Here is a 26,673-nt window from a genome sequence, read left to right as displayed (position 1 = left end):
TTACTTTTGCAGCAGTAAATTAAGAGCATAGACTCCGGAGCCCGGCTGCATTTGAATTTACATTGTTAGCTCTTTGAATGATAAGAATATATAATAGTAAAATGTTAAATGGGAATTATAATAGTAAATACCTCAAAAGATTGAGTGAATTAGTCACAAAAGGCACTCGCAGTACTGCCTGGCACGTATAAGCGCTGTGTGTTTGCTGCTGCTATTATTTGAGTCTCACATCAACCCTGCAAGGGAGCTGTGGCAGGTCTCCGTTTCGTAGTGAATAACAGGACAGCGCTAAGGGGTTAAGTCACCTGCTTAACATCACACAGCTGGTGGTGGACCTGGGCACTGGGCTCATGTATTTTATCTCCTAGTTATTATGACTTTTTCCATCCATCTATTGAGGGTTTCCAGATTTAGAAAAAAAAATGCAGATCACCCAGTTAAACGGATAAAATTTTAGTATAAGTATGTCCCAAATATTGCAGGGTACATACTTAATACAAATTATTTGTTGTTTATCTGAAATACAAATTTAACTGGGTTTCTGTATCTTATCTGGTGATCCTAATTCATCCATACAGAGTGTCAACTCTGTGCCAGTCCTTAAATTATAGTCTAGAAATTTAAAGGATAGTTGACTAAACCCTTTCTGTACTTTTTCATAACATATAAAATTTGTATTTGGTTTTCACACCGTCCAGTTAAGGACAATTAAATTGAAGTGTCTATGCTATAGTCTTCCCAAGCCAGCATCATGTTGTAGGTGGAAAAATATTTTCATGAGAGAGACACCATAGTAAATTTTTCCAGCAGCTAATAAACACTGAGTTTGCAATGGGGAGAGAAAGACAGTAAATATAAAAGGAGCTAAAGATAGTCCCTGTTTACTGTCATTTTCTGGAGATATCCAAAGGTTTGACAAAGCAGTCGTGATAAGCTGAATCTCCTTTTCCAAATACATCACTACAGCCTTAGATGGTTGCTTTTGCTTTCCGTCGCTATTGTGCTTACCTCCATTTCTGTTTTCCCTTCTGCTAATTGTTGTGAATTACTGTAGACATGCGTTTGGTTTTAAAGCTTTTAAAACTTCTCATAAAAAGTATGTGAAGTGAGGGTACCGTAGGAAATTGGTAACAGTGGTCTGGTCAGGACCCTCTCATCCTGTTCCTTCTGTGATGTTTGTGGTTTTATACAAAGCATCTGTTAATCTGATAATGTTTTAAAATACATTTTAAAGAAATAAGTCTCATTTCAGAAGGAGAATGGATGGGACCAACCAGACCATTGTTGCTCTAGGGTTTGAAGGATATAGAGAATTTTCCGTATGGCAGCTCTTCCTTTTTTCAATATTAACAGATTACACTCAAATGCTCCAAGACAGAATATCTACCATTTACTGAGCAGCAAGCAAATACGAGATACTTTGAAAAGTGCTTTACATGTACTTCTTCTTTTAATACAGTACCTTAAGAGGCAGGTGGTATAATGCCACTTTTACAAATGAAGAAATAGGCTCAGAGGTTAGGTAGCTGATACCAGCGGACATGTTATAGAAAGCCAGTACTTTTTCCATGCTACCAAGATGCTTATCTTCAGGGCCATTTTGTTCTCTGTCAGAGGTTTTTTAGGTGATTGGTCTATACAAACTGGATTTAATTCTGTATTACTACTGTGAGAGTTGAGTCTGTGAAAGAACAATATATTAACTTATCAGATGTTAGTGAGTTAAAATAAAATGTGTAAAAAATGTAAAACCTTCATTAAATGTACTTCTAATACGTCAAATTTCCTAACTTATAATGGTTGTTTATGTATGGAATTAATGCCAGTGGGTAGGCCTAACAATCTATTCCTTGTAGAACTTTCAAATGACCAGGGTGTTCACCAGAGAATTGTAGTTCTTCATGATTCACCACAGGGTGACATTACTTTAGCAAATGTGCTTAAGTCCAGGTCTGATTCTCTATTCTGCAAGGCTCAGAAAGCAGTTTTATCAGGAGGATACCAAGAGATGGTTGAACTGTCTCTCTGGAGAAGACACTGACCACCCTAGTTGGCAAGGCAGTGGTCTACCTGGTGGCAGATCTACACAGAAAGATGTCACTTTGTGAGTATAGCATCAGAATGTGGGATGGTTAAATACTTGGAAGGTTTTGTAGTATCAGACTAGGATAGCCAGATACATCCATTCCCACAATAGGCATTCCATGCTGTTTTCCATGCTTCATTATTATATAATAATCTTCATTATCTGTTGGCCTGGATTCCTTCTCCCATTGTCAGCTTTTTCTTGTAGAACCTCTGTGATTTTTCTTTTTCTGGGCTTCTACTGCTTGTCAGCCTCTCATTTGATCAGGGAAGTGTTTTTTGAGTTAGATCCGTTTAACTTGTCTGATTAAAGGAAGGTATCTCTAAGCCTAGACGTTTACCTGGCTCTTTAAGGTAACTTTATATATACATATGCTTGACAGTATTACCTGTTCTTCTTGTATTTATAACACTGAGAATCTAAAGCCCATTTCTTAAGAAAGCTTGTTTGCAGTGTCCATTTGTAATACTAAAGAGCAAAATAAAACATTTCGAGTCTGTATTGTTTTTCTAATGATGTAGAAATGTTCTTTGTAGCATTTCTTCTGCCTTTTGAATATGTTGTTGTTCACAGTGGAGCCTTTTGTTTTAATTTTTGCTCTTCCAGACATGTCATTCGTGAGTCCTTGTAACCCAATCCAAAGTTAGTCAAGTGGAAAATGTTCAATGCTGGCTGGAATCATAGCAGAGTCTTCCAGATGCTTCCTTAGCTACTGTTGGCCTGAAGAGTGTCATGCCCCACTGTCCCCACATCCTCACCTGACTAGTCCCAATGAAACGTACTTGAGAGATATGACCCTGGCATAATCCAGCCTCTGAGGTCAAGTCTCTGCCTTTTTTTTTTTTTTGCAGTATGTGGGCCTCTCACTGTTGTGGCCTCTCCCGTTGCGGAGCACAGGCTCCGGACGCACAGGCTCAGCAGCCATGGCTCACGGGCCCAGCCGCTCCGCGGCACGTGGGATCTTCCCGGACCGGGGCACGAACCCGTGTCCCCTGCATCGGCAGGCGGACTCTCAACCACTGCGCCACCAGGGAAGCCCAAGTCTCTGCCTTTTGAGTGCAATCCCCGATCTTTCTTTAGAACCTTGTCTTTCTCTTCTTCCCTCTCCTCTTCTTCCTCTTTTATCTTGAGGTCTCACTCTCCTTCTCTCTCCCACCAACCCCCCTTTTTTGGTGTTTTCTCCCTTTCCTTCCTGTTCTGTACAAATAAACATTAGAAGGAATTACATATCTTTTTTTTTTTTATTGAGAACTGAATAAGTACTCTGTCATCAAGTCCAACTACAGCTTTTGCACCAACTTTAACATATTTTCTACTGACTGAGGAGGTTTGTTTAAACTAACAAAGAAATTATTATTTGCAAGTAGTTCTGTTTACATATGTGAAAAGTATAAAGTAGTGTTTAAGCAGAAAGATTATTAAAGCAGGATTTTGTCATATTTGGGGAAATTTACGTCTCTGAGTCACTATGTAATCCATTGTAACCATGCTAGTTAAAGTCATGAGGAGTATAAGTTAAAAGAAATTCAAGGGCTTCCCTGGTGGCGCAGTGGGTGAGAGTCCGCCTGCCGATGCAGGGGACGCAGGTTCCTGCCCCGGTCCAGGAGGATCCCACATACCACCGTACCACGGAGCGGCTGGGCCCGTGAGCCGTGGCAGCTGAGCCTGCGCATCCGGAACCTGTGCTCCGCAACGGGAGAGGCCACAAAAGTGAGAGGCCCGTGTACCGCAAAAAGAAAAAAAAAGAAAGAAAGAAATTCAAATTAATTAAAACTTAAAGGAAAATCTCAGACAAATGGAAAATGCTCTCAAATATACTACTACTAAAGGTAATGAAGATAAAACAGTTCTTTTAAGCCAGAACTGCTTTGGCTTTGGGTGTTACTGATCCTGTACCTGAATTGGGATGTACCCTTCCATGCCTGTATACCTGTGAATTGGTTAGTGTAAATTGTGGTGGTTTGGGTTATACTTCCTTTCACTTAAACTCAAAAGCCGTCTTTAACTGATGAAACGTGTCTTCGTGGCGCAGTTATTTCCAAGTACTTCGAGCGCTGCTTGTGTCAGTTCTTGACTTGTGGGCATGTTGGTCCTTGACCCAGGACTGGTAGATGAACCCTGCAGGGAAGTCACTAGAGAAGTGGAACAATTGTGGTGATGGGGTCGGGGTCAAACCATTACCTACCCATTGGAACTTCCATTTAAATTGGACTCTTGCTTTCCTGATAGCAGATCATATATTCAGGGAGAGTACTGAAAAAAAAGCTTAGCACATGTCAGTGCTGACCGATCAGGATGAGACAGGACTCCAGAGATGGGTGGTTTGGGTTCGTTGCTTTTCTCTCCCGTGTCATGACAAATGACTGCGTGGTTGTTGTCTAGAAGTCAGTTTTTTCTATGTAAATGTCGTGGAAGTATAAGTACAAGGAAGTACAAAATTACAAGTGTGCAGCTTGATGTGTTTCCTAAGTGAACGCACGTGTACAATCGATACCCCGTGCAAAAAAAACCCGCCAGAACCCTGGAAATGCTCTTCCATCCCTCAGCCCCCACCAAGGCGGACCCCTGTCTGAATGAAAGTCGGTGATATCTCAGAGTCCGTGGCGCTAATGGTAATCCATTCTTTACTTAGTTTTGCTACAGAAAATGATCTTATTTCTCCACTTTAAAATGTTAAAAGTTTTGTGTGAAGAAAACACAAACCTTATTCAAGGAGTTTATATCAACATCAGTTTTTACTTTTTCATATGACTATTAAAGGAAATTTTAAAAGTGATGGGTGTCATGGAAGAGAGTATTCTTACCCTGTAAGAATGTCAGAGAAAAGGGAAATTATAGTTCAACTCGTTTCAGTTTTGTTTTTACTATTCTTCCTTATATATTTTCTTGTATATATACATTTTCTGAGGACTATAGATAATCTCAGAATTTTAAATTGTCCCCTGACAAATAATGCATATTAGCTTTAAAATAGCTTCTATTAAATATCGAAATGAAGGAAGTCTTAATTCTAATGACGTTTTTAGGCCAGAACACCATCCTGTTTGCATGATGTTATTATGGTCTTTAACAGGTAGCTTATGTCTGGATTCAGGGTCATCTTTTATTCCAAAAAATGAATCACATTTAGTCCACTTGTTAGAACACTGGTGGTGGTGTTTGCCACTCCCTTAGTCCAGTAGAGGGTCCAGGAGCTAATTTCAGCGGAGAAGATTTTCATTTTCCATCAAAGCAAAACTAAGAGGTTTTTGCTGGGAGAGGGAGAAGATGCACTTGGATTGTTAAAGGATTTTCATCCTAGAAACACTGATAAGAGTACATTTTTTCTTCTACTCTGGCTTTTTTCTTTTCCTTTGTTTGACATCAGAATAGGAATAACCAGGAGGAGGAATGAGGAGAGAAACATGGAAACGTGGGCATAGCTTGGGCTTTGAAGTCGGAGAGCTGGACTGGACTCATGGCTCAGGCACCTCACCCTCGGAGCCTGTTTCCTCGTGTGTAAAATGCAGTTGGTTGTCCCCGCCTAATTTGACTGCTGTCAGGATTAAATGACAAAAGGGTTTGGATAAAAATATATAATAAAAATAGCTGTAGTTTATCATATTCTCACTGTATGCCAAGCACTGTTCTGTGTGCTTTCTTTTGTATCATTATAACGATACATTTAACACTTTTACCAGTTTATCAGTGAAGAAATTGAGGCCTCAATTTGAGAGTCTAAGTAATATGTTGAAGGCTGAATGACTAGTAATTAGAAATAAGAAGTGAACCAGGGTCAGACCACAAAGCCCAAGCTCCTAACTGCTGGTTCTTCCCAGCTCCACTTTTACCAGATAAGTAGTGGCCGTCTGTGGTGCCAGCAAGGTCGCCATGGTAGTGCACTTAGCACTCACTTCTGGAGGGAAATAATTGGGTTGAAATCGGGCTGATGCACTTTGCTAAGACAGAGTTTCCCTGCTCCCCCGAGCCCTGAGAAAGGGCTACGGTTTTCTTCCACTAAGGCACCATGGTTCCGTGGGGCTGCATCTGCCCAGAAGGCTACTTTTTTTTTTTTTTTTTTTTTTTTTTTGCTTCTCACAAAGGTGCTTCGTGTCCAAATGTATATGTAGAGTTTTCCCTGCTGTTTAGCCTACCAATTTAAGGTTAAAATCTTAAACAGTATTTATTATTAGCCGGGTCTGCCCAAAGCTTTCTCTGCTTTGTTTGCTTTATTTTGCACATGTACTCATCATTCTATTCATTCACTCATCCAGGAACTACTTAAACACTTACTCTGCATATTATACTGTGCTTTATATTTTCCTGCCCTTTGTTACTTTCTCCCATTTTCTTCTGGTCTCTCCCTTTTCTTCCTGTCCTTCTGTTCTACTAGATGTAATTGTGTATCACATGTGGCCAGCTTTTCCAAAAGTTCAGTTAATTCCACTGTTCTCAGGAATTTAAATTCCATTTGCACTGTACCCCACACGTTTAAGACCTAAAACAATTATAGATACTTCAGAACTGAGAACTCTATAAAATATTTACCGTATCAGATTGCACTGGGGATCCACTGCAGGTTGAGAACTGTGCTAGATCACAGATGGCATACTTCATGGATTATGATTTCACAAAACAGTCTGTCTTCACAGTTTGCTTCTCTTCTGTTTCACTCTTGTGAATCCTGTGGGTGTAGTCGCCAGACAGAATGAAAAAATCGGATGCTTTATCAGTTTCAGTGATAAAATACATTTACCTTCTTACTGTTTGGATCCCCTCTGAATGTAGTCATGAGTTCCTCTGCTGTGTTGGAGGCGGGCCTCCTGCCCAGGTCAGGTCACAAGGTAAGAGGATGCGTATATTCTGTCTTTCTGTGGCCATGGGAGGCTCTTGCCCTCCGAGGTGCCACTTTATAGCCTCTTGGTTTATAGGCCTGTGCGTGTCAGCTGGTGTGATTCACCCACAAGGAGATGGAGTGAACAAGAAATTAGAGAATGAGAGAAAACATTCTGTGAGGCTCACCAAAGGGTACAAATTAGAAAATGAAAGATTTGTTTTGAATCACCCAAGGATCTATTAAACTGTCCTACTATTGTGCATCCTGGGACATCTCTGCTACATGGTTTTGCATGTTGTTCTTCCTTTTATCACTGACAAAGTCATATCCTTATCACTAAGTGAAACAAGAGATTTTGAGATAGAGGCAGGTACCTAGATACATAGTGTGAAATAATAACTTAGAAAATACGCTTAAGTAGGGGCTTCCCTGGTGGTGCAGTTGTTGAGAATCTGCCTGCCAATGCAGGGGACACGGGTTCGAGCCCTGGTCTGGGAAGATCCCACATGGCACGGAGCACCTGGGCCCGTGAGCCACAACTACTGAGCTTGCGCGTCTGGAGCCTGTGGTCCACAACGAGAGGCCGCGATAGTGAGAGGCCCGCACACCGCGATAAAGAGTGGCCCCCGGGCCTCCCTGGTGGCGCAGTGGTTGAGAGTCCGCCTGCCGATGCAGGGGATACGGGTTCGTGCCCCGGTCTGGGAGGATCCCATATGCCGCGGAGCGGCTGGGCCCGTGAGCCATGGCCGCTGGGCCTGCGCGTCCGGAGCCTGTGCTCCGCAACGGGGGAGGCCACAGCAGTGAGAGGCCCGCGTACCGCAAAAAAAAAAAAAAAAAAAAAAGAGTGGCCCCCGCTTGCCACAACTAGAGAAAGCCCTCGCACAGACACGGAGACCCAACACAGCCAAATATAAATTAAATTAATTAATTAATTTTTTTAAAAAAAGAAAATACGCTTAAGTAGATATATGCGCGCTCTCGTGAGCAGTGACGCGTGCGCGCGCGCATACTCTGTCCTTTGAAATCTTGAGTGAGGTTAACAGCGTCAGCAGTAACGTTTTAACGAAGGTACCTAGAAACCTGCATTCTAACGTAGTCTGTGTCTATAGAGCCTGTGCGTAGTTTTGATATAAATAATTTAGCCTCTCTGGACCTCAGTTTCACATTTTAAAAACGCAGGATAGGAGTAAATGTTTACTATGTTTACTATGACTTTGTTTAGTTCTGAAAATTCTGTGCAGCTCATAACAATCCATCTTAAGTGTTTCTCTTCCAAGGGAGTCAAACTTCGCTCTCCCCACGTTTTATTATTTATCTTATAACACATTTGTACCTGAAATACTGGATATGAGCCCTAACAACTCTTAAGAATTGGTGAAGTCTCGTTTGGTTAATACTAGCATGAGTTAGCTGTTGAAGTCTAAAAATAGGTTCTTTTATTTTTTTATATACTATTCATGTCCTAAGTGTGTCAGATTTGGGACCCTTGTTTTTACTATTTATTACTGTTGACAGAATATTCAGTAGTAAGTTCCTGAGAACTCTTTATGGCCTAACATTGTCCACCATGGGCTACGTGGTTATAAAGCTACTAATCGAAAAATGTAATATGATGTTTGCAGTCCACTGCAGGTTTAACACCACAGATTTCTTATACAGGCTACAGTTAATGTAGTAACTTAGCTGCTTCAGAAATATTCTCTAGAAAAACCCACCTTTCCCCACCAATGTAAAGTAAGGCCTGTTTTGGTTTCTTACCACTGTTGGACATTTAAACTACTCTCTTTTCAGCATTTATTCATGTTCCTTGTACCAGTGATGTTATGCTAGTCAAGGGCAATCCGCTGTGAATGCTGAGAACATAGACCAATTGCCAGTATCTAAAGCAAACATGGAGAATTTTCTCTGTGAAGAATTCAACATCAGCTTGACACTAATAATCATGAGTGGTAGGTAATGAGAGGCTGCAAGCCAGTGAAAAGTAATTCTGCAAACATACCTTTCTTTATAACACACCTGCACTTAATAGCCGAGTTTCTATAACTGACTAAGTAACTGCACAAATTGGTATTCCAGCATCCTAGCCTCTGAGAACAACTTTCTACTCTTGGAAACTTTAATTATTCTCTTAAAGGGGGTGATGTGGGACACTGAGAATTTTTAAAATTTACAATTACATAAAAACTTCACAAATTATAAAACTGAAAATCAGCTGGGGAAAAAATGTTCATTTTTTTTGATAGAGGATGACAGGTCAGTTGGTGCCTTATTTATTTTTGTATACACATTGTGCTTAGAGATACGCTGTTTGGGGGCTTCCCTGGTGGCACAGTGGTTAAGAATCCGCCTGCCAATGCAGGGGACACAGGTTCGAGCCCTGGTCCGGGAAGATCCCACATGCTGCGGAGCAACTAAGCCCGTGCGCCACAACTACTGAGCCTGCTCTCTAGAACCTGTGAACCACAGCTACTGAGCCCAAGTGCTGCAACTACTGAAGCCCGCACACCTAGAGCCCGTGCTCCACAACAAGGGAAGCCACCGCAATGAGAAGCCCACGCACTGCAACGAAGAGTAGCCCCCACTCGCCGCAACTAGAGAAAGCCTGTGGGCAGCAACGGAGACCCAATGCAGCCAAAAATAAATAAATAAATAAATTTTAAAAAAGATATGCTGTTTTGCTCTTCTTAAGAAAAGAGACTAGAAAGAAATATGGCAAAAGGTTAGAATTTGGTTAGCTCTAAATAGTGGCACTACTGAGGATTTTTATTTTCTATTTTGTTTTCTGATATATTTCTCCTTTGTTAATATTACTTAAAGATACTTATTTTTCCTTTTAAAGAAAATAAATGACACCATGAAATATATTTTTGTTGTTGTTGCTGAAGAAAAATATGTCTTCATTTTGAGTGAGTAAATGGAATCAAGTTTATCAGATTTTTTTCTCTGTTGAATTAATATGTGTATTGGGATAATTGGAAGTTTGATGTTCTCAGCCCTTCTTAGAATACAAGGACTTAAAATTAAGAAAGAATTGAGGTTTACATCTCATTTTTTAAATATTACAAAACTAAATCTTCTGTTCTATTAAGAGGCATTGATAAGAGCTCTTAAGATGTAGATTTGCCTTATGCAAAAGGTAGTGTTTATCTTTAGAGACCCAATAATACATTCCTATTTTTTAATTGCTAAAAACCAGCATCTCTGTCATTAGTGGATTTGTACCTCCTTCTTTTGTTACTAGTGAAAAATCCTCAGTAAAGTAAAGTTAACGCTAAATGTCACTTCATAATTGCAGTAATGATCACACAGCTGTGCTTCCCTCAGTTTATAACACATGTCAGCCTCAGTTTAGGAGCTCAGCTTCACTTCCTGCCCAGATAGAATTCTGCAGACTGTTATTGTGGTGAGAAAGCAGAGCATCCTGTTGGTCACTGCTGGGCTGCGAAGGCCAGGAGCGAAGGTGCTCCGGCTCTCGGAAATGCCAGGCTAAGCTCTGCCATTGGCCGTGTTTCTGTCCTTTCTATATTTATTTGCTTGCTTACTTATTTTCGTACTTACTTTTCAAGAATTTTTCTTTGCTGGATTAAGAACCATTTTATTTATGAGTATCTGAATTTTCAAGGAGGAACTCTTACACTTAAATGAACCTGTAAGAAGCCCACAGAAAAGCAAGTGCCTGCAGCGCTAATAATGAGAACTGACAAGGCAATCCTGCTGGGTTTATTTATGACCTTCTGCCTTTGTTAGCTCTTGTGAGAAATTCCTTTCTAACCATAACAATATTGTTGGAGTTTGGCACTGTACAGAGAAATCCTACCGAGCCCCGAGGCCCACAAACTGGCACTCATTCAGCTCATAACAGATTGCTATGCTTATTGTAGTTTTACATTTTTCCTTCACTCCTCTTTTATTTAATTCATAAGTAGTTTTCACCAATCTTTATATACATGCTTTAAAAATATATTGCTTTTATTCTCAGAGCCAAAATCCATCTTTTCCTTAATACGATGTCTTATCTACTTGGCAGTGTTGAAGAAAATTCAGAAGAGAATAGCATACAGAAAGGCAAGAAGAGACAGGTATATTCAACACTAGGACAAATCATAGAAAGTCATATCACGTTCTACAAACGGGTGGACCATTGTGGCACTCCTAAACAGTCACATGTGGTTACTCAGTCTAGAAGTTAAAGTGAGCTCAGTAGAACAAATTTACCTCTGGTTATAATCTTATACTTGGCTTATTACTTAAACTCCATTTTGATACTTTAAGACTGTGTTTAGCTTGCTTTCTTTCTTTTACAATTTCCAAATGAAATAGATTTAAAAGCATCGATTCACAAAGAGAATTGTGTTTAAAATTGTAGTTTTCTTTGGAAGTAAAAGGAAATCAATAATTTTGAACATGCAGCTCTTACAACGAGACCCTTGATGGCAGTGTTCTGTATGGAGTTATTTAGACCATAGAAGACAGAAGCCTGAAGCAGTGGTGTTCAGTGTTTCCTGTTAACTGGTTCTACTTCTTCAGTGTTGCCAACAATGACAGACTTACACTTACAATTGTATTAGATTCTGTCTAAAATATTGATAGACATGTGACTTCTGTTTCTTCTGAGACTCCTTGGGTTCAAGGTGCCAGCTTCTGTGGGGAACCAGCCCTGTGGAACCCATTTAACTAAGAGTGCCTGTGTCTGTGTATGTTGAGTGTTCATCACTTTTAGCAGTTGTGTTGTCAGGCTGGGGCCTGCTGTATCCTAAGACCATACTATTAAAATCAGTATTTGTATTTTTGCTTTGTTCCGTTTGCCTAAAATTTGATTTTTAAAGTTTTCCTCCGCCATCTCACTCAAGTATGTACAAACAGACTTGCTAATGAAGACCATGAGGAAAATTTTATTAAAATACCTTAGCCTGATAAAATGTGAAAAGTATGCATATGAGCATAATTTTTATTTGTCCAACTTTGTCTTGTTATTTCATTACCATATACTTTTGCATTAAGTTTTAACATCTATTCTGAAAATACTAATATGATTAAATGCTGCTACTATTCAGCTATTTCCCGTCTTTTAAATGGACTTTTGTTAAAGACTGTTGAAATCTGTAGGTTTGCCTTTTGTTTTATTTCTTTCATGAGAAACTTTAGCATTTATTAAAATAACTGCTCAGGTAGTACAAGGAAGAAAGAGAAAATCCTCCCAGATCCAATCACATAAAAATAACCACTGTTAAAATTTTATTGAGCATCAAGGGTTAAAAATATATATGCGCACACACATATTTTACATGTATACATAAGTGTATATGTTCGTGAAATATTTTCCACTGTTTTACATAAATTAGATACTGGTAGTTGTTTTTCTGCTGTTACTACTGATTTTCACTCAACAGTCTTTTAAATAAAAATTACATTATTTAAAATATATTTCTAATAATTATAATGTATTTTTAGATAGCCCACTAGTAAATTTATATTTAGGTGGTTTCTAGTTTTTTGCCATTTTAACATCTAGTTTTCTAGATGTGAACAAGAAATATTGTTTTAAATTTATCTGAATACTAGTGTGACGTGATAAAAATCAAACTCATGATGGCTAATATTTATTAAATGGATTCTTGATTAAACTCATTTAGTTCTTTCAGCCTCTTTGAGTCAGATGCATTTTATAGGTGAAGAAACTGAGGCTTTAGGATATTAATTCACTTGCCTAATTCACACCACTAAGAACTGATGGCGCGGATTTGAACCAAGACTTCACAACCTGGGCTGATTACCTTTTCCAGTCAGTGCCCTCTTTCTTGTGCGGTGTTTATAATTGGTGACACTACATTTTATAGAAATGCCAAAGGCTGTTTTACTTAGTTATGTTAACAATTAATATTATACTATTTTCCTAACACACACATTATTATCTGTTAAGTATTTGTTAAAGAACAGAAGGATACCTTCATGCCACTGCTGTTTACTCATCCATCTTATAAGTGAGATATTTTTCCAGAAGTCATTTGTAAATTCTTTATTCTGTATTCAAAATGCATTTTACATTATAAACAGGGCTTTTTAAAAAACGTACATATTTGAAATGTGTGCCTGGTTATATGTGTATATATGCATTTATATACATAGCAACTATTTATTGAACATTTACTATATGCTTAATACTTATTTTTCATAATTATATTTAATCCTCACCATGGCATTATTAATATTTCCCCCCTATTTTATTTTATTTTATTTATTTATTTTTTTTTTTTTTGCGGTACCCGGGCCCTCTTACTGCTGTGGCCTCTCCCGTTGCGGAGCACAGGCTCCGGACGCGCAGGCTCAGCGGCCATGGCTCACGGTCCCAGCCGCTCCGCGGCATGTGGGATCTTCCCGGACCGGGGCACGAACCCGCGTCCCCTGCATCGGCAGGCGGACTCCCAACCACTGCGCCACCAGGGAAGCCCCCTTCCCCCCTATTTTAGATGGTGAATCTGAGGCTCAGTGAAGTTAAGTAACTTACCCAGGATTAGGTGAAGAAACGATGGAGCCGGGACTTGATTTCAAACTGCTCTTACTCCAGAATTTATGCTTTTAACTGCTACGCTATTACTGTATACCTACATTACAGTAAATATTTAATGAGCACTTATCTGGCGCCAGGCAGCATGCTTAGAGCTTTATGCAGAGCATTTACCTCATTTAACCCCAAGCACTGTGAGGTCATTACTTCTGTTGTCCCTGTACTGTGTGCGGGTGAGAGGTGGCGGCTGATGGGACTCCATCGCTTGCCTGAGTCCTCCGAGTCAGTGAGAGACCAGCTAGCATTGGGGGCAGCTGTGTGGTTCCAGAGCCTGATTCCCTGCAAGCTCCCACCCCCAATACAATACAAATACTCAAGAGAAAACTAACATCTAATAGATGCATTTTAAAAGCAAGTCATTAGAGGAGGGGAATAAGATGTAGAGATTCAGAAGGAGGCTTCATGGCACTTTCCAGGGATTTTTAGGTTGATGAAGAGTGAGTGTAAGTCCAATTTTATTTCAAAACTTATGATTTACTGGGATAAAGAGCAATGCAGCAATGTGATGGGCTTGCGAGTCAGGTTATTTGGGTGTCTCCCTTGTTCAAAGGTTTTAGAAGGCTAAGGAAATGTGAATTTTACCCTTCTGCCTTTCAGAATCCTGTATCTTAATTTGTTTATGCCTGCTTTGAGACCACTTAAAGTGGTCATCAGAGAAAACTCTATTCTTCTTGTTGGCCTGGGAACATGCTCCAAGCAACAGGATAATTAACCTGTACGTGTGAGGTACAGTACCTCATACCCTTGCCTAGCATACAGATGGCTCTGTTGGGAGGTAGTGTGGTTGAGTGTGAAACATGCTGGACTTCAAGACCTGACTCAGGCCCTTTTTTACTGCTCCTGTCATCATCATCATCGTTATTATTATTGGTATTAGAAGTTTCTGTCTGAAACCCTGAATAGGTTTGTAACCACCGCCTTTCGAGAAGTAGTTTTGAAGTAATATATTATAAAATGGTTATATGCTCTTAGGAAGATTTGTTATGTAAAACTGCCCGTTAGTGCTAGTGCTTGAGGTGTTGAGTGACCAGCTGCCCCTGTACAAAGTTGAAAACAGCCTCTCATCTGAGTGAGTCTGTAAATCATAACTGAAAATGAGAAAAATGCACGCTTTTAAGTGACTTTGGGGGGAGTGTTGCATGTATTGAATTTCACTTTAAGGTATAAAAATAGCCTTTACACAGGGCCTCCCTGGTGGCGCAGTGGTTGAGAGTCCGCCTGCCGATGCAGGGGATACGGGTTCGTGCCCCGGTCTGGGAGGATCCCATATGCCGCGGAGCGGCTGGGCCCGTGAGCCATGGCCGCTGGGCCTGCGCGTCCGGAGCCTGTGCTCCGCAACGGGAGAGGCCACAACAGTGAGAGGCCCGCATACCGCAAAAAGAAAAAAATAAAAATAAAAAAAATAAAAAAAAATAAAAATAGCCTTTACACAGCATTTCCATCTGTAATCTAGTCAGGCTAATCATGTAAAGAAAAAATTCTGGGTTCTCTACTTTTTTCTAAAAAATGCAGGCATCTTAAAAATGATTCCTATGGAAATATAAAAACACTTTCTGTTATTGAAGCTATTAGACTCTTTCTATGTTTAACAAGATAATTTAAAACTTCCTTCAGATTTTTAATACTGAAGAAATGAAACAACATTTTTTGGCATTAATACAAAGGGTGATATGAATTTAAGGAAGGAGATTGTGATTTGAATTGATATGGCCTTAGTATTTATTTCATTGTTATTATATTTCTGACTTATTCTTTAAAACGAGTGATTTGAATCTTGTATCTAATATATAAATTAGCCTCAGGAAATAATATCTTATGTTTTAAAAGTGATATTCTTCTTCACAATTTCCATATCATTTGCTTTATTCATTATATTAACTCATTGAGATAATAAACATGATAATCCCCATTTTACAACTGAATAAAAGTTTAGATCGTCTTGTTCACAGCTGATCAGTGGTGGCCTCAAGCCTTAAACTCCTCTTACAGCCAGCACTCTTTCTTCTACAGCATAATGGTCTCTCTGTGGTAATACTTTTGCATTTGTGATTCTTAAATAGTGAGTCATGATGGGTGTTTTTCTTAACCACTTTCCAATACTCAAATATTTGTTATAACTTCATTGATAGGATTATTGTTGAAAACCTGTGTTCATAAACAGTGCAGGCGGTCTTTGTCTTACTCATTAAAGAGCTTATGAATGATGGAGCGGACACCTGAAAAACAAAAACAAAACAAAAAAAACCTACCTCTTCTACACATAATTTCCCTTCTCTTTGGTTGCTACTGTCTGGGTTTCCGTTTTTATAACCGGATTCCTAACTCTTGCTCGACTTGGTTCCCCTAGGGCCTACAGAGCCTTCACCGGGACCCCCTGGGATCAGGAAGGATGGGGAGGGCACATTTCCCTTCCTCTTCACTCTTCAGCCACTTCCTTCCGGTAACACTGCTGTCTTGCACTGTATCCCCAGTGACACGGTTCGGGCTCTCTAACCTCCTGCCTCTCCCTTATGGTTAATAATGATAATAGGGCTTCCCTGATGGCGCAGTGGTTGGGAGTCTGTCTGCCGATGCAGGAGAGGCAGGTTCGTGCCCCGGTCCGGGAGGATCCCACATGCCGCGGAGCAGCTGGGCCCGTGAGCCATGGCCGCTGAGCCTGCGCGTCCGGAGCCTGTGCTCCGCAGTGGGAGGGGCCACAACAGTGAGAGGCTCGCGTACCGCAAACAAACAAACAAACAAAAATAATAATAATAATAATAGCTCGCACTTACGGAGATCCTACTGGGCTAATTCTTTTACGTGTAACTTCTCATTTAATTCTCAAAACAACTCTTTTTCACAGATACTAGTATTTCCCCCATTTTATAGATGAGGAGAGTGAGGCACAGAAAGGTTTAAGTATGTTACCCACGGTCAGGGTCAGTGTCAAAGCCGAAGTTTGAATGTAAGTGCTCCTACTCCAGAGTTTGCATTGTAGCAGATGCTAACAATTCATTCAAACTCAACACGGGAAGTTCTGTAGTTGATAAATACGATGTGGGATCATAGAGGAAGGAGCTGTGTAGCTCATTCTGGTGCTGTAGAGGTCGGGGGAGACTTCACCAGGATGGTAATGGACGGCTCTTGGAGGGAAGTGGGGCTTAAGTGAGTGGACAGTGCAGAGGTTCGTTTTGTTCTCCCCTCGAATCCGTAGAGAGTGCTGCTCCCACTCTTGTTACCTGTTCTGAGCTTAACTGCTGCTGCTCTAGACTTTGAATTTCCACTACCAGCTTAACAGTCCACTACTTTCTTTGGTTCCAGCTCTTCTGTATTAGTTCAGTGTTGCTACGTTGAGATTTTTGGTCAGTTTTCTATCAGTATTGTTTGTGAGCTTCCTATTAACATTTTTAGTTCTAGCTCATTCAGTTTCATTGCTGTATAGTATCGCATTTTCTGAATATATCTCTTGATTTTATATTGCTAGAAAATCAGATTGTCTTCTTTTTTTTTTTTTTTTTTTTTTGCTATTACAATACTGAAACAATGCTACTATGCTTATATGTATGTGCATGTGCCAGTGTATAAACCTAGGAGTGGACATTCTGGGTCATAAGATAGGTGCATCTTCGGCTTTACAAGATGCTTACGAATTGTTGTCTGAAGTGGTTATACTAAGTTATATTCCACTAGCTGTGTCTGGAGAAGCAAAGAGTGCATACTTTTCTCTCTCCCGTATTTTATGATCATGAAATCTCGATTGGAAGTACTACTACCATTTAGTGTCGAGAAGAGTATCACCCAATCATCATAAAGGAACTTAAGTTGCACCAGAAAAATGTATAAGACAATTGTCTTGACCATGTAAAAATGAATGGAGACAGGACATCTCCTCCTACATAAGAATTCCAGGTAATAAATGTAAAAGGAACGAAGGAAGTAGAAAATCAACACTATTAGAACGCTAGAGTAATGCTGCAGGCAAGATCGACTGATAAATACTAAAATTAGCAGGCAAAACTTGAAGGTGAAACAGATACGTGCATAGTTGCAAATATATCCCCCCAAATATGTACTAATTACTGTGTGGTTTTAACACATATGCACTAATTCTTTGATAAGCCTCCTCCAAGAGGTGGAACTTAATTGGCCTCCCTTGGGTGTGGCTGGGTTCAGTGACTCCCTCCTCATGAACAGAGCGTGGAAAGGACAAAAGAGCTACTTGACAGTGGAGGAACCTGGCACACAGCACCTTAACCAGGTGATCCAAGTCAACATCACCTGTACTAAGTTGTGTTGATGTCATACCCCTATATGTTGCTTTGCGAAGGAGGTTTCACTTCTGTGGTATTCCTCCCCAAAATCTATAACCCAGCCTAACCATGAGAAAGCACTAAACAGACGCAAATTGAAGGACATTCTACAAAATACCTCAGGAATGCTCTTCCAATGTGTCGTGGTTGTGAAAAACAAGGAAAGATTTGAGAAATTGTCACAGGTTGGAGGAGACTAAGGAGACAAGGTGAATAAATGTGACATGTATCCTGGATTGGGTCCTGGAACAAAAGACAGACATTACTGGCAAGGCTGGTAAAATGCAAATTAAGTCTGTGTTTCATTAATACTATTGTACCGATGTCAAGTTCATAGTTTTGATAAACATGCCATGGTTACTATGTAAAATGTTAACTTTAAGGGAGACTGAGTGAAAGAACAGTCAGTACTGTCTTTGCCACTTTTGGGTAAGTCTAAAGTCACTTCAAAACAAAAGGTTTTAAAACTCCAGTGAAGGGTGTAGAACAAGTATATGTGTTCATAGGGCTCAACGTGACTGCGGAAAATGTCAAAAAATGAAGTTTTAGTATTATTCTATGACAGAACTTCCCTTTATTCCATGTAGACGCGGTACAATTTGTGAGTTGTGTTTTTTTCTGTTTTTGTTTTTTTTTAAGTTGTTAATTTATTTGCAGTTCCTATACGTCTTACTATTTTAAAGTATTTCATTGCTATATACTGAAGGAATAGATGTCTCCTGAGGGTTCATGCCTTTTTAAGTTTTATTTTCAGAATTTCTATGTGCTAAGCATTGTACTTCTAGGTAAACAATAGTCGGTTTTTTTGTTTTGTTTTTTACCATGAGAGATGCAAAAAAGTTGGTGTTGATTGCTTTTCTGCCATAAAGATTTATGATGTACTTTTAGCAATAAGACCTCATATCAGTAGACAAACTCTAAATCTTACATATTTACGGATCTTGTTAGTTTGTCAATTTGCTTTCAAAGCACGTGGGTCATTCATACTTACAGTTTCATACCTGGCATTGATATTTGTAAAGCACCAACCCATAAACCCACGTCCCTGCCCCTGCATGTCATGAGCGGATTTTCCTCCTTTGTAACTAAATGTCTTCAGAGTCACCGGTTTGGAATAGAATATATAGTTAAAGAACATAATCTGTTAAATTATGTTACTCATAATTAGTTTTTAGACACTGTTGTGCTGTTTTAAGGGTAAAGGCTATTACCCTTCAATTCATTTTATCCGTTAATTCTTACATATAAATGAAAGGAATAGGATGACTGTAGACTCGTGAAACTATTGCAGTTAGAAAGCACACTAATATTTAACCTGGACTATAGTTATTTAGGCACTTTTTGTTTTTGTTCATTTACTTGTTAAATTGTATATAGTGCTAGAAATATATCGATTTTTTTTTTTTTTTTTTTTTTTTGTGGTACGCGGGCCTCTCACTGTTGTGGCCTCTCCCGTTGCGGAGCACAGGCTCCGGACGCGCAGGCTCAGCGGCCATGGCTCACGGGCCCAGCCGCTCCGCGGCATGTGGGATCCTCCCAGACCGGGGCACGAACCCGTGTCCCCTGCATCGGCAGGCGGACTCTCAACCACTGCGCCACCAGGGAAGCCCTAAAAATATATAGATTTTTTTTAAAGTTTTACAAATTTATTTTTGAATGGTACCTGTCATTTTAATCACGTTTAAAGCATTCTTTGTTCATAAACATTTGAAAACAAGGGGGGGGTTTTTTTGGCTTTAAAACGTTTAACAATTCTCATGTGGCACCCACTGTATTTTTTTGTCTGTTTGTTTGATAATATTAAAACTCGCCTTTTAGACCTCTGTTGGCCCCCTAGTTCCTAAAACTGTAAGCCCACATTCCTTGGCATGGGCATAGGAAGTCATTCACAACTGCCTCTTCAGCCTCATCCTCTCTCGCTCTGCTTTTCCAGCCTCCCTCATCTCCTCACCATTCCCAAGGGGCGTGGCCTCCCTTAGTTCTTTTTGCCTTCACACATTGTTCTCTCTGCCCTCCACTTGTCCACAGGGCACACCTTCACTCCTAGTCTGGACCTGTGTCAGACAGGGCAGATGTGTGCTGGCTGAAGACGTACCATTCTTTATTCCACAACTTGTTAGTTCGCGTTTTCTTAGAATTTCTGTTTAGCTGTTTGTCTCTTTTCATTGAGACTCCATGAAAGGAGGACATTTAAGTGTACAAGATCACCTATACAGGCCAACTTAAACATAAAACGTCATCCACATGTAAAAACTGTCTTCCACCTTTTTTCTCCTACTGCTTCCCACCTACCCACCCCACAGCTCCATCTGCTAACCTTAGAGAGGGCATGCCTGCCTAAGGGTAAGACTCAGTACAAATATCTCTCCCCACAGTATTCAGTATTCTCACTTTATTATATAGTTTTATTTTCCCCCAGTAGTCTGTCATTTGTATTAATTAGTATATTCTTTAAGATGCTATTGCCCTTAGAATAACAAAGGGCCAGCAGTTATTCATATGTGAGTCTTTTTTAGTGTTTGCAGCACGGATTTGGGCCTTGACTTGAGGTCGGCAAGGGTCCTGGCTCTTTTGGACAATGAAATCAGTTAAAAAACATTTTGCCTGGTAGGAACAATGGACTGGAGCTCACAAGGTGCCGTAGTCTCCTCGTGAAAGAAAATGTACATAATATCTCTGCTATGGAGAATGGTAGTCACAATTGTTAGGGCTAAACATCAAATCATCATGATCACGAGCGTCATCATTATCACCTGAAAGGGTAGCCTAGGATCGTAACCAAGAGGACAGTGTTGATCCCAAATTCCATACAACCAAAAGATAACTGTAAAATACATTTTCTTACCAAATTATTTTTAAGTTTAAGACTGCCCATACTGTGGTTACGGGTCTATGTGTTGTTATTCCTGGTCTACATAATGTCTGCTGTTAATAGTGGAAGAGCAGAGACTCTCCCTGGGCAGAGTTCAAAAACAGAATAATTTAGGATCCCCCTGAGGCCTGTACAATGGAGAAAAATTCCCTTACATGATGCATATTTCATACTTACATTGTTCACCACTTCTAAATATAGAATGGCAGCACATTTCATATCAGGGGTTCTAACCCAAGGACCTTTGAGGATAGCTTTTATTTTAGGTGTGAATTTTTTAAAAATCAAAGGAAATATAACCATTATAAAAATGTTTGCTTATGATAGTATGCTTAACTCTGAGTCCTGCTTTTGTAAAGTATCAGTTTAGCTGATTATCCTTATATATGTCCCTTTAAAATGAGAGTTACCCATAATAGAATCTTTGCTTGAGAAAGAATGCAAATGAATCAGGTGAAAGTAATTTCCCCCCAAAATGGTTCTTGGCTACCTCCCTTAAAATGAATTCTGACTCATTAATTTTCCTTGTGTTATCCCTGGCTTTGGATATGAATCTGTCATTTGTTGAGCTTGTGACTATTTTTAAATTAAGATCAAATATTTTTTTTCCAGTTGACCGTATACATATGAAGGCTAAGAATTGTATATATTGTCACATATAACGAAGAGATAAATATTTGTTATTTGGACATGTTTAAGAAGAAAGTGAGGTATATATAACTTTGTAAGAAGATGCTTTGCAGGCCCAAAAATTAGTGCTTGGAAGGATTTTCTTTGTGGATTCTGTCTTTCTGTGCCTTTGCATTTTTTAATTCATTTAGACAGGAAGTCTAAGCTTTTAACTCATTTGCTGTCTAGACAAATGAAAGCAGCAGGAACTTTGGTGGGCGTCTTTGAAATACACTGTTACATGGGTTTGTGCTGAAAAGAAGCCTACAAACATCATGGAAATTAAACAGTCACTGTGAGGTTTTTCCTTTTGTGTATATATGTCAGTCAAATTATTGGCTCAATTCTAATACCAACTTCAAGGTGTATTTGTATCCCATGTCTAAAGTGATAGTTCTAAAATAAGGTTGGAGGGTATGAAGTGATTTTACAGTGTGTTTCCAGAGAGCTAAGCATCTCATGAGGCTGGATGCTTGGCCTCCAGGATGCTAATTGGAAACAGAGGGCCGAGAATTCATTGTTAAATTTTAATAGCGATCTCATTCGTTTCCACTAGAGCATTTATGGTAAATATTCAGAAATGTTTGCACGTGCTGGCTTACTTTGTACAGTATTTGCAGCTGTATTTTACTGTAGAGCTTATAAATTCAGTGACATTCACCAGTGACCAGTCAAATCCTCCTCTCTAACACCAGACCTGGCACGAGGAGTCACTGCCCTTAAGAAAGTTAGGGTCTAGTTGGAGAGAGAAAAAGAAAAGCTGCATGCCAGGATTTGATATTCAATATTCTAAAAAGGAGAAGAGACACTATTTCTGCTTTTGCAGATCACTGAGAGACTTTTTTAAAGACCATTGAGCTGGCATTTTAACCTGCGCTTCAAGCCCATGGGAAGTCACAATGAGAAATCATTAACTGTATCGTATTAAAATCCTTAAACAAGAGACCTGAACTCGTCTCATTGATTGAAATATCTTCTCTGTTTCTAATTCAGTGTTTATCCTCATCCTCTCTTGGGGCACTTCTGAGCAAGAGATGCCCAGTGTGTGTGATGCTTTGCAGTTTTCTACCAGTGACTGATCTAATACTGTCAACTAATTGTATTGAGAACCATAGCTGAGAGTATTTTGGAGTTGATTTGCTTTTTTTAAAACCCACTTATTTAATTAAACAAGGGAGTAAAATTTTCTAACTTATTCCCAGTTCAAGACAGTAAGACATCACCAGCATTGACTGAATTTATTCTTTAGTAAACTAACTTATCAGATAAATTGATTACCATCAAAACCAAAGATGTCTCTATATGTAGTAAGTCATAATATACGAACATAAAGTATTTTTAGGGAGGATCATATATAGTATGCAGACATATTTATACTTAATGTTGTATGTCTATTTTATATATTTGCAGATCTCTAACAATTTCTCCTATGCTCCTTCCTAGCATGTTCTTATATACATTCCTCTGTCACTGCCCTCCCCCACCCTATCCCATCATGTCAATCAGGAACATATTTGTGCTCTATGTTAATTCATAAGTGTTTCTCTTGTCGGAGTCTGATAGGATTGTCATTGCTCCCCGGTGGCATTTCGTTCTAAGCACAGTGAAATCTCTTGTACTTGTCACTTGGGTTAGAATGAAAATTTTACATGGGCGGAGGGTGGAAGGATGATGGTTACAGAGGGGAAAGTCTTTGCAGGGAACTTGCATTTAAATTAAATTTTAAAGTAAAACAAGCTTTTCCAAAAAACGGCATTGATTTTCTAAATATAAACTAACCACTGATAGTAGGGGTTGTATTATTTTGGGTGTGCTGGAAAGTATTCAGCATTCTGAGTGATGTCAGATATTGAAAACCCAACTTGATTGCAAGATTTTGCCAAATCAAATTGTCATGGCAAAATATTGAATTTACTATGCGTGAGCCCGTGAAGTCATTGCCTTACCAGTCCTTCCGTCAATAAAGAGGAAGGACGTAAGGAATGCAGTGGGGCAGGGGAACTCCAGCCCCTTAAAAGAGTCCTCCCTGCAATTACCTTACCTGCCAGCTTTCCAGCAAGATAAATGGAAGCACTGTAGCTTGAAGGTGGCTTGGTTAGAATGAGATGCAGTAAGGTCTCTCTGTTCTTCACAGGCATCATAGATCTGACAGTACTTATAAAAGAAGAATAGAGTTGGTGCCCTGCTGACTAAATTGTCCTCTAGAGGGGTATTCGTTACAGAGCTTCTTTGTTAACTAGGCTGAATGTTTAAACCACTGTTGAACTTCTTTTATTAACGTTTTAAGATAGCTATACATATGGATACCCTAAGTATCTGCAGGGCGGGAATATTTCTCTATAATTTACATATAAAAGTTACGTGTGTATATAACAGTAATATAGAAATTATATCTTTTTATTACTCTTCTGTTACACTGAGGCATAGTCAGCACTGAAATTCTGATGACTTGTGAACACTAAGAAAGCCACCATTTTTATATTTTTCTCTTGATATTTCTTCGATCAGCTTGTTGAATAACAGAAATGTTTTTCATGCCTTCTTTGCAGCTTGAATGAAGCTCTCTTAACACCCATCCGTGTCACTTTTTTCAACCACAACATGGAATTTTAAGGGAGGACAGGGAAGGAATTTATAGGTAGTGCAGAGAATTTTAAGATTTTCAAAGTGACAGTTTGTTTTTTTATGAAGAAAGATTTGCATAAAATTATTTAACTTCAAATAGTGATTTTTTAAAAAACTGAATCTATGTTGTCTTTTCTGTTGAATTCTGTATTGTAGTATAATAGAAGATAATGATTTTATATCTAGTTATCCACCAATTTTTTTTTCTTTAAAGAAATCATGAAAAGCATATTTCCTCCCAACTGATTCTTATGTGATAGACGCTTATTTATGCATGATACACATTTGTTAGGTATTAGCATATCTGTACGTGGAGCCCACCACCCACTCTTAACCAGGGGCTGATACCATTAAAGAGGAAAATTCTATGTGGCTCCCACTCAGGTTTTCCAGGCGGGTGTAGATGTGGAGTCGGTCCCTGTTCTTGGTGAAGCTTGTATAATTCCTGACACACGGGTCACCATGCATTTCAGCTGAGACCTGTCCTTTTGTTTCCCCCAAGGAAGAGGCAAAGGCATTAGAGGCTATACTAGATACCGCAGGTCGGCACACTTTTTCTGTAAGGGCCAGATAGTAAATATTTTAGGCTTTGAGCGCTAATGTCTCTGTCAAGGTCTCCACTGTGGCCCAAAAGCAGCCATAGACAATACTTAAAAGGAATGGCTGTGACTGTGTTCCGGTAAGATGTTATGTACACTGAAATTTGAATTTCAAATATTTTTCGTATATCACAAAATATTACTCTTGATTTTTTTTCAGTCATTTAAAAATGTTTGGCTTACAGGTGGAGCCGGAATAGGTAGGGTCTGACTTTAGCGCTCAGGCCATAGCTTACCATGTCCTGGAGGCCACAGGTGTGTCCCTTTGCACTTCTGTGAATTGGTTATATCAGGTTAGGAAGGGAATGCCTTAGGGGCAGGTACTTTAAGAATTACCCAGGACCCAGCCACTCTTCTAGACCCCCCGCCCTCCCTGGCTCTGAGACAGTGAGGTGGGGGGCAGACGTCAGGCAACTCAGCATTCAGCCTGGGGTGGGAGGAATGGGTGGAATCCTGTCCTGTTGTCCCTTTCAGCATTCAGCACCTCTGCATGTGTGCATGTGCACACATCTATTAGCTTAAGTTTTGTTTCCAGGAACTCAGGTAATTGCCTGATTGCTGAAGTGTGAATACTTTCTACATTGTATGTAGCATATTACTTGCTTAATAATCTTCCTCTGTTTCTACCTGGCTTCACAAAAAATTCTGAAAGTCTGAATCAAACTATTGTTGAACCCAGTAATCAAGTTGAATACAATGTTTTACCAGCTGAACATGTGCAAAATCATGCATCTCATGTGCCCTAAGTAGAGATGTTTATATATTTTTTCTCTGAATTCTGAAAATGTGGTTCTGTTTGCCCCATTTTATTTTGGAGATGATACTTTTTCTAGGAGGTGATATTTTCAGTCACCTGCTACTATTAATGTTTCTTACTTATAAGCTCAGTTATATGACGTTGAAGATTACTCTATTTTACTTAAATGTTATTCTTCTTAGCATAAGAAATTTTTGTTTTTCTGTAACATTCATTTTTTTGTGAGATTTTCATCAGCTCTTCTTTAGAACGTTTTTTTAATCATTGGCAATTTTGCTGTTAATAAAAGAGAAGTTGATTATATAACAGATGGTTAATAGATAAACTTTCCAGGAGTCTAGGATCCTGATTCTGAGTTTGCTTTGTGACATTTTGGGGTACCCTGAAGAGCTCTAACCAGCTCTGCTTTACCTGGCCCCCTTTGTACTTCCTGGTCTAGATTCATTCTTCAAATCCTAAGCATCTTCCTCCACCAGTTTCCAAAGCCCTAGTTTTAGCAGTCCCAGTAGTAAGCAGTGAGGTAAAATTAAACATTAATAAAATTGCATGAGTGGAAGGTGTCAATTAGTGTTGAATATGCTTTGCAGGCAGTAGCGTAACCTGGTATTTCTGATCCCATTCTGCAGTATTCAGTCCTAGATTATCAAGACAAATATCTTTTATCCTGCCTCTCAGTCTTTAGGGCTCATTCAGCACCTAGCTCCGGGTCTCACCTGGGTTTGCAGACTTAGTGATCTGGGAGCCCAGCCATTGCGGCAGGCCTGCCCTGATGTACTGACTCCTGCTGGTGGGGGCCATGGCACATGCCCTAGTGCCACAGCCATGAGGAAGGCAGAGTAAAGGCTCTGTCCTCTCACTCTGATGAGGGTGTGGAAGACAGTTTCCTCCTTCCTCTTCTCTCAACCTACCTTCATAATCTTTAGCAGATGTCGCCTGTCCTCAGTGGTGTAACTAGTAACAATAACCTTGACTCTCTGATCTTTGGTTTCTGTGTCTGTCAAATGGGGATTTTAATAACTGCCTAGAGGTTGTTATGATAAAATTACAGGACCTTAAAGATTGTTTGTTTAGCTTAAAACTGTATAAAAAGTAAGTTATAACATTAGGACTCATTTCTGCCAACATAACTTCAAAGGGATTTATTGTCACAATATGAGATAAAAATACACATCACTCTTTTACTATAAGAGCACTTTTGCAATTACCTAAAATGTAAGAATTTCTCACCACAAGGTTTGGTTACAATTTTGACTATTACATTAGAAGATCGTAGTTTGAAATTCAGACAGTCCTCCAATGTTGATTTCTAAATAGGAGGATCCAAAGCCTATAGTTTTCAACTTACTGAAGTAATCATTTACGAATCAGGTGTTCCATTCAGATGGTAGGTACATC

At 39.4% G+C, this 26,673-nt stretch overlaps 1 protein-coding gene across 7 annotated transcripts in view; it reads left to right on the top strand.

Moving 5' to 3' along the window:
• The window catches only part of ARID1B (AT-rich interaction domain 1B), a 416,950-nt gene that overhangs the window by 264,995 nt on the left and 125,282 nt on the right, over positions 1-26,673 (top strand). The window lies entirely within an intron of this gene.

Source organism: Mesoplodon mirus, assembly GCF_964341445.2.
Source record: "Mesoplodon mirus genome assembly, chromosome: 10".
NCBI classification, from domain to species: Eukaryota; Metazoa; Chordata; class Mammalia; order Artiodactyla; family Ziphiidae; genus Mesoplodon; species Mesoplodon mirus.
This window is presented reverse-complemented; position numbering and strand designations above follow the sequence as displayed.